Source organism: Podarcis vaucheri (genome assembly GCF_965113315.1).
Source record: "Podarcis vaucheri genome assembly, chromosome: 14".
NCBI lineage: Eukaryota > Metazoa > Chordata > Lepidosauria > Squamata > Lacertidae > Podarcis > Podarcis vaucheri.
In genome coordinates, this window is record NC_138752.1 from 23,628,484 (window position 1) to 23,636,674 (window position 8,191).

The 8,191-nt window shown below is 41.0% G+C and overlaps 1 long non-coding RNA gene across 1 annotated transcript; it reads right to left on the reverse strand.

The window, feature by feature from the left end:
• Positions 1 to 231: 231 nt before the first annotated feature.
• Positions 232 to 7,629, reverse strand: LOC309518883. Its single transcript, XR_014213638.1, has 3 exons — positions 7,588 to 7,629; positions 4,828 to 4,874; positions 232 to 370 (listed from the first exon to the last, which is right to left on the reverse strand). It is a non-coding gene; the product is annotated as an uncharacterized lncRNA (long non-coding RNA).
• Positions 7,630 to 8,191: the final 562 nt, after the last annotated feature.

Genomic DNA, 8,191 nt, shown 5'->3' on the forward strand with positions numbered 1-8,191 from the left:
TTGTTTTCAGACCACAAACACTATGTAACACAAAGGAACGATTTCCCCCCTTTTAAATTGAAATGAATGGTGTGGAATGATATAATGATAACATACTTCCATAAAGTTTCACTGTAGCTGACAGTAAGAAGAATAATGTGGGCCCCTCTCCACAAAAAAGCCAAACTGCAGTGCAACAGAAGCAACGCGGCATGCAAATAATTTTGTGGCAGAGTGGAAATGGATGCCTTCTTTCATTCCAGTTATCAGGTCTTCAAAGACTTCTTGCATTGTTTTCCAAAGAGTCCTTTCCATTCTCCAAAATCTCTTCATACCTTCAACATGTAGTTATGTATATGTGCATCTGGGATTCCGCCCTGAAAGTCCTGCTCTGAAAAAAGTCCAGATTTAATTGTGACATCCTCCTCCACACTACTACAACAAAGCAAAACCCTGTGTATGCTTAGAATTTTGGGGGTAATTCCTTTTTATAACTCATAACAACAATGCGGATCATTGACCATAATGAAGAGATTGATTGATTGAACTCCTAATGACTACGACAAATATATATATATTTGTTCTCCTTTTATGCAGGCCTGTTTTTATGGGGGTACTTCTATGCCATCTTATGAGTTTTCTTATTTGTAATGAGATTGTTTTTATCGACTGGATTTTATTTGTGCATTTCATTGATATTTGTGAACCACCCAGGGGGCTATGATTGATGGGAGGGCCGAGGGATTTAATATATAAATGCCTGAAGAAGAAGGGAAGTTCTCAGCAAAGAGATCTTTATGTCTGGTCTGCACAACTTGACCCACTGAGCAAAATTCACCTGGCTAGCACTGTGATGTGCCAAGGCTTTGGCAAATTATTCCTGCCTACCAACTACAAAACCAGACATGTCTTTGTTTATATATGCCTTAGATTCATGTGGGAAAGTGATTTATAAATGTGTGAACAGAAGAAAAGGAGAGGAATCGTAGAACTGAGAATGAATTTACACACAGAAATGTTCACATATACACAGGCAAGCAGGCAAACCAGCCTCAGCACCCTTGCAAGTCCAGGGTTAGGGGCTGGCTAATATCGCAATGGCTCCGCAGACCTTAAGAAAATCAGATTAGAAAGATAGAAGAGCTTCAAGGGTCATTTGATGACTTGAAAACTTGTCAGTGACTTTTCTTCCTTTCATTTTTCCTGGGTCTTCATGACTTTTGACACATATATTTTTGTTGTTTTTATTTTATTTTTTGGACCATGACAAAATTACAGGCACTGCATGCACATCTTGTGGGCCCTGCAGGTCAGGATTTATCTTTGTGGATCAGCTGTATCTGTCTGACACTTCTAGGCCTCCGTTCCGCCAACAATCAGGGAAGATTTTCTGCCACAAGGAACAGCTGCTAAATCTCCTCTTTGCTTTCGCTTCGGCTCAGAGGAACCAGCTCAACATGCAGACACCTTTTTGCTTCTTTCTCTCTCTCTCTCTCTCTCTCTCTCTCTCTCTCTCTCTCTCTCTCTCTCTCCCCCCTTCCTTCATTTACCCTGCTAAGATTTTGTGTGGTCTTCTTCATAATCCTGTGATTTTTGATTACCCATCGAAGCTGATTTTGTATCAGGTTTGTGAGAGGCAAAAATAAAAAGTGCTTTTGCCAGTTCGATATCACAGAATGTGAGAACTGCAGCTAGCCCAGGGTTGTTGTTTTTTTACAATAGATATAAAGTGTTGATCTAATGTCGGTTATTCACTATGCTAATCTTACCAAAATCAGACCCATCAAAGTTAATGAACATGACTTCCTTTAGGTCATTAATTTCACTGGGTCTACTCTGAGTAAGACTAACATTGAGTACAACCCCATGAAACCTGAATGACGCCTACAGTATATATGCATAGGTGGCATAACTTGGAGCTGGTAGATTGGGACCTGCTGGTAGATCTCTGAGTGATCTGCTGTGGATCAACAAGGTTGTTAAACAAAAGCAACAAGAAAACAAATTCTCCCAGCTAAATTGGACGGTAGAAAAGAAGAAAGCTAACCTAGAATGGAATTGAGTGGGAATGGAGGATTGTGAACTCAGTGCAATTTTGATACTAAAAGCCCTGGGCACAGAATATGTTCAGAGGAACCCCTGTTCTGACATTCTGAATGTCTGGTTTTTATTTTTATTTTATTTTTTGTAGCTGGCTGTGGCTTGTTGGGGTCCTTCGAGTACCCTGATGCTGAGTCCTTCATCTCTTGCTTGTAACCTCATTTCCTTCAATTTCCCTTCCCACTTTCCATAAGCAGACAGGACTCTATTCCCACCCCTCTTTGCTGGGTCCCTGTTTGCCTCAAGAGACATGTACACCTCTCCTTGCTTTAGCAATTGGTGCAAATGAAACTTGGGAACAAGACTGGATGGGGGAGAATCAGAGACATTCTCTTATTCTACTAAATTAAGAAGTTTTACAGGACTTCCGTGTGGTGGAGAGGATTCCTCCTCCGCCACCCCCGCCCGCTCCTAGCAACTGACAGTGCACTTAACTCCTTAAAAGAGACTGAAATAGCTCTGAGAAAGAGACAGAGGTGACTTTCATCTTGACAAGCCAGATCTCCATAAGCAGACTGTCAAAAAACTAATAGGACGAGAGGGAGGGGGGAGTGGAAGAACCAGGCTAGGATTTATCTTTGATTCCTCCCCCCACTGCTTGAAGGAAATATTCTCTACCTTAAAATTGTCACATTTTGTCATCCTGATAGATCTTAGAGGGACAGAAATCATTACTAAAAAGGGGGAGAAAAGAAAAGAATACATTCCAAAATCCCATGAATATTGCTTAGCAGTAATCTGTGTTCTCCGTGCTAGCAGATGGGGGGGCACCAATCCTGCAAGGTGCTCCCAAAATTATCAAGGGGGTGGAGAAGCTCCCCTATGAAGAAAGATTGCAGCGTCTGGGACTTTTTAGTTTAGAGAAAAGGAAAGCAAGAGGCGACTTGATAGAAGTTTGTAAAATTATGCATGGCGTGGAGAAAGAAGATAGAGAAAAGTTTTTCTTCCTCTCTCCTAACACCAGAACTCATGGACAACCATTGAAGGTGAGTGCTAGAAGATTCAGGAGAGATAAATGAAAGTACTTACTCATGCAGTGCATAGTTAAACTATGGAACTCATTCCCACAGGAGTTGTGCCATGGGCCTCTGGTTGCCACTGTAAGATTACAATGTTGGACTAGATCAGGCATAGGCAAACTTGGCCCTCCAGATGTTTTTCTGACTACAACTCCCATGATCCCTAGCTAACAGGACCAGTAGTCAGGGATGATGGGAACTGTAGTCCCAAAACATCTGGAGGGCTGAGTTTGCCTATGCCTGGACAAGATGGACCATTGGCCTGATCCAGAACACTCTTCTGCTTTTATGCTACATTAGTTGAGTGCTTGGAGCTGTAAGACCATATAGGCAATAATAATGAGATACTTGGACTATTGGCCTGGCCTGTTATAAGACAGTTTCTTATGATCCTAACTTCCTGCACCATGAAATTAACTTGAGAAATTCTCCCCAGCCAAACAGTGTCAGAAGGAAACATGGGACCAAAGAGAAGAAAGAAATAGAGAAAAATATTTTCATCTCTAGTAACACACCAGGACTGTAACTTTGCTAAATAGCACATTTGCAACATAACATTTGGATGCCAGCATCCAAAGAAATCTCACTAGACTTGTTGAAACTATTGTTTTTACTTCAAAATCCTTCTTTTCTTGATATCGCTGCCCCCTCCTGAAGGAACCTCCACACTGGCTGTGAATTTTGCCTTGAAGCAAAATCCAGAACACTGCTACCATAATCACAAACTCAAAGGTGTGTTTTCATGGTTGATGCCCAATTTACCTAATATAATTTACCACCATCTCCCCCTACCCCTTCTTGGTAGTCTGATTTCTATAGTCTAGCCTCTAGTATTTCCTTTCCCATTGACCAGATGCTGAGTCTACCTGTAAGCAGCTTACACAAAATATAACCCTATTGGGATGGTGGTGGTGGTTTTGTACCAGCTCTCCAGCCCTGGCTAGCCCTCTGCACTGAGATGCAAATAGCCACACCATTGTTTTCCTTTCAGAAATAGCTGGAGGTGCACCTCTCTCAGAAGACTTTTGGATGCAGCTATCGATGACTGAAATCATTTACGAATGATTTGACATGGCTGCTTATTGTGAATATAGCAGGTTTTTCAAATGGCTATTTTGTTATGTGGATATGTTGCTTATTATGTTACTGTGCTGTAAACTACCCTGTGTGCATTTGGCAAAGGGTGGTATATCAATATCTCAAATAAATCAATATGAGAGAGAGAGAGAGAGAATCTCAGGTGGAAATGCAAGAAGGGGTTTTTAAGAATGTCTGGTGCTTAAAAAAACAACACCTTTTTGTGTTTGCATCTGAGACATTACCTCTATATCTTTCTTTCCATCAATGCATATGCTTGTATACAACACATATGCATATTCAGGCAACTGTAAGGACAAATGCCTCTTGAAGAGAGCCCCTATTTATTTTAAGTGATCCGGTTTGGGAGGCCTTCAGGTGCCATATTTCAAATCACATGAAATTATAACTTTGCAAGAGCTTTCTCCCATGGGCTCAACTACTATTTCTTAAAGGCTTAAAATAGGACACCGGCCAGAGGGGAATTTTCGACTCTCTGAAAGTGATCCCCCCCCAGTTATGATGACATATTTGATCTTTTTTTCCCCCTTCCCTCAAAACATTCCTGGAAAATTTTTATAATTGAAGCAATGTCTATTAAATCTGCAGCCCTTTTCCTCTCATCCCCGCCCCCCCCCCCGCTTCCTGATACCGTGTTCAGCATTTGAGATTTCTTCATCTTTCAATCTCGGCCAGTCTCTAGAAAACAGAGAAAATGTATTGATTCTGAATAACTTACTCTGTTCTGGTAAAGGCACACATGCACATTTATGTAATTCATACGGAGATGATTTCTCCTCAGGACACTTTCCTAAAAGCTGGCTCACTGATTCTGCATTATCACTGTTTTCAACATTAATTAATCTGCTTTTCAGCTCATCCCAGTTTCAAACAAGATTTTTGGCATCCTCTTTAGTCTGTTTAAAAAATTGCCCAAAGTACCCAACAAAATATAAAACAACAACAACAACAAAAAGTGGTAGAATTATTATTTTTTAACAAATTCTAAGGAGCTGTGTTTTTCTCTTGTGACCCAAATCCTATTAAAATGTTGGCTTCTGTAAATATTCCTCAATATTAATATTCTGTCAATATTAACCTGAAGTGAAATCTAGCAGGGTGTAGATTTCACCCTGAGAAGTGGGTTTTCTCCAATCAAAACCCCCTTTGATTCTCTTGAAATTCACCAAGTGCTTCTCTGAAAATTATGTTTAAATGAATATTTTGGAGAGGCGGTGAAGGTTAACGCAAACAAAACAAAATTCAAACAAAAGCAGGTGAAACTGTTAAGAGATCAAAACAGTCAGTTTTATAGATATTAAAGGGGGCTGTGAGAATAACAAAATATGTTCATATTTATAAAGAAAATCTAGGTCAGTGTCCCAATTCTATTTACTTGGAAAGACTAGTCTGCAGTTGTGGTCCTACCACCAAAAAGTCCCCGTTTCAGAAAATTGGTGGCACCTGGCCTCTAATATTAGCCCCACCCCCGCATTTCCCTCTTTGAAAAAAGTCCTTTTTTCAGGTGTTATAAAATGATAACCATGTTGAAGTTGTTAGACCCACACTTTTTCCATGGTCCAGGTTCCCAGTTATGGGAATGCTTGTATATATATTAAAGTGAACATGTTCACAAGTCGCTTTCAGATCTTCAACCCCCAGCAAGCACAACTCCATATATCTAGCACATTTACAGTTTTACCACATCAGATGGAGGCTGAAATGCCCATTTCCACAGACCAAGGACATCAGTCATACTTCCCAATGCACACAACGGAACCCTCTTTTTCTTTCAAGAAAAAATGCAGTACAGAGTCTTACCTGAATTCAGCAATGATTGTAGATAAAAATGCACACAACAGAAAAAAAGTGCCATTAAATTACAGGGAATATAATGTATACTTGATGTCCTGAGTACTAAGAGATGCTTAAACACACACACACACACACATACACACACACCTGAAACTGTTCACAATAGTGAGAAGCAGCGGCAATCCTCAAAAGAGGGATTAGAAAGAACATCAAAAGGCAAGATCTCCAAGCCTCATTCACACACGCATGTACACAAATTTAACTTCTGAGGTACATGTGTGAACTGACCCCATTCAAACGCAAGTGGTCGGAGTGACACAGAGAGACATGAACCATTCTGACTTAGATCTGAGAGAGACCGCTGGTGTTTGCAAGTCGTTCTTTGGCTGCTTTTTTTTTTAAAAAAAAAGGAGGAAAAAATTAGAAGTTTACAAAATTTGTGAAGATTCTTTGTGAACTGTAGCAATAAAAAACATAGCCATAAAGGAGAAGAATTGTAACTAGAATATGAACAAAAGCACAATGTTTCGAAAACAGATATCTTGCCCTAAGTGGCAGAAAGCAAAGGGGTGTCTAATAACTAAATGACATTCCTGTTGTTGCTGGATAGGGGTTTCTGTGGAATGAATGAAAACCCAGCTATCATTTGATGATGGGGTAACCTCTCAAGAGCCATGGTGGCTGAATTGAGCTCAGAACCAGTATAGCACTGGATTACAAGTCCTGGAGGCAGATATAACTTTCCATTGCTCTTTATGCTCTGGGTGCATCTGTAAGCATGGTGATGGTCACATGTGATCCAGGAAAACAACCCCATGAAGTGATATTATTATTATTATTATTATTATTATTATTATTATTATTATTATCTGATCAGGCACACACTTTCTCCTCATCTCAGTTATGAAATCACCAAAACAGAGATTAACACGACTGCCGAATCTTTAGCTCAGCCAAAAATGGGAAGTACAGTATTGCAAAAAAAATCAGGGAAGTTTTGAGACTCTTCGTCTTTTGTTACTCGTTCCCTTCTTCTGCCGTTGTTGGTTCTGAATACATTCTGCACAAATTCCCGTGTTAATCAGTAGGGCGGAATGACACTTTGCACCTGCTTAGCAGCATTTTTTTCTTTATCATTGCTTACACATTCCTAGGTTGAGGTGCTGGGGCTAAGCATCAATTGGCCCCGGCTGAAATTATGCCAAGAAAATGCAATTTAAAATAAATCTCTCTGTGCTTGCAAAATGTGGTGTGTGGATTTCACCCCTTCTTTCTGGGAATGATGTGAGGAGATCTCTCTCTCTCTCTCTCTCTCTGTGTGTGTGTGTGTGTGTGTGCTGGTGAAGGAAATGGCCCTTTATTTTCCCGAAGCCCTAAACCGATTTGCCACGTTGGATTGTGGGAGGTAAACAGTTAAGGCTTCATGAATAAAAGCCTATGTTTCAGATTCTTAGTCAATATATATATATATAGTAGGGGGTAAGAAGTTTATTCTTTTAAAGAGCCAACTTTTCAGGGTTAAAACCTTAGGAAGTTATGCTGAGGTTGTTGGATCTTATTCCCCCCCCCCACCTCTGAATTATTTCTAAACACATACTTGTAAAATCTTCCTGTGCTCCAGAGGCTAATTTGCAGAAATTCATCCCATTTCATGGCATCAGAAAGAGAGATTTTTGATGACTGCTGAGGCATCGGGGTAAAATAATAATAAAAAAGGCTGTTCACATAGCAAGGTTAGGGTCAGGAGGCCAAACCTTGTGGAGAGGGTGTTGAGGGGGCACCGCAGGGTGCTGTTCCAGGGACGCGAGTGTGGAAGGTGGAGGCCAGGGCCTCGCTTGCTATGCAGAGCCCCCAGTGATTCACCCTTGTGACAGAGCCGCAGACAAGCAGGCGGGTTCTGCAGCTCCGAGGCGAGAGCGGTGACCAGAAATCTGGTCTGTGGTCTGAGAGGAGGGCTGGATTGCTCTGGCTGATCCCTTCCAACTCTCGGCATAAAAGCTTTCTCGACAATTAGGCTGAGGATGCAAGGAGAGGATTTTAACTTGGAATGCCTGACACAGCTTCATTACTGAATGCTATGACTCATTTTAGTTTGGGAAAGGACAGCCGTATTGATTTGTTAGTTTGTGCTTAGCAGGGGGCAGCCGGCAAAACCTCAGGGATAAGGTCTCGATCCAGGGTGGGCTATTGACATGACGGTT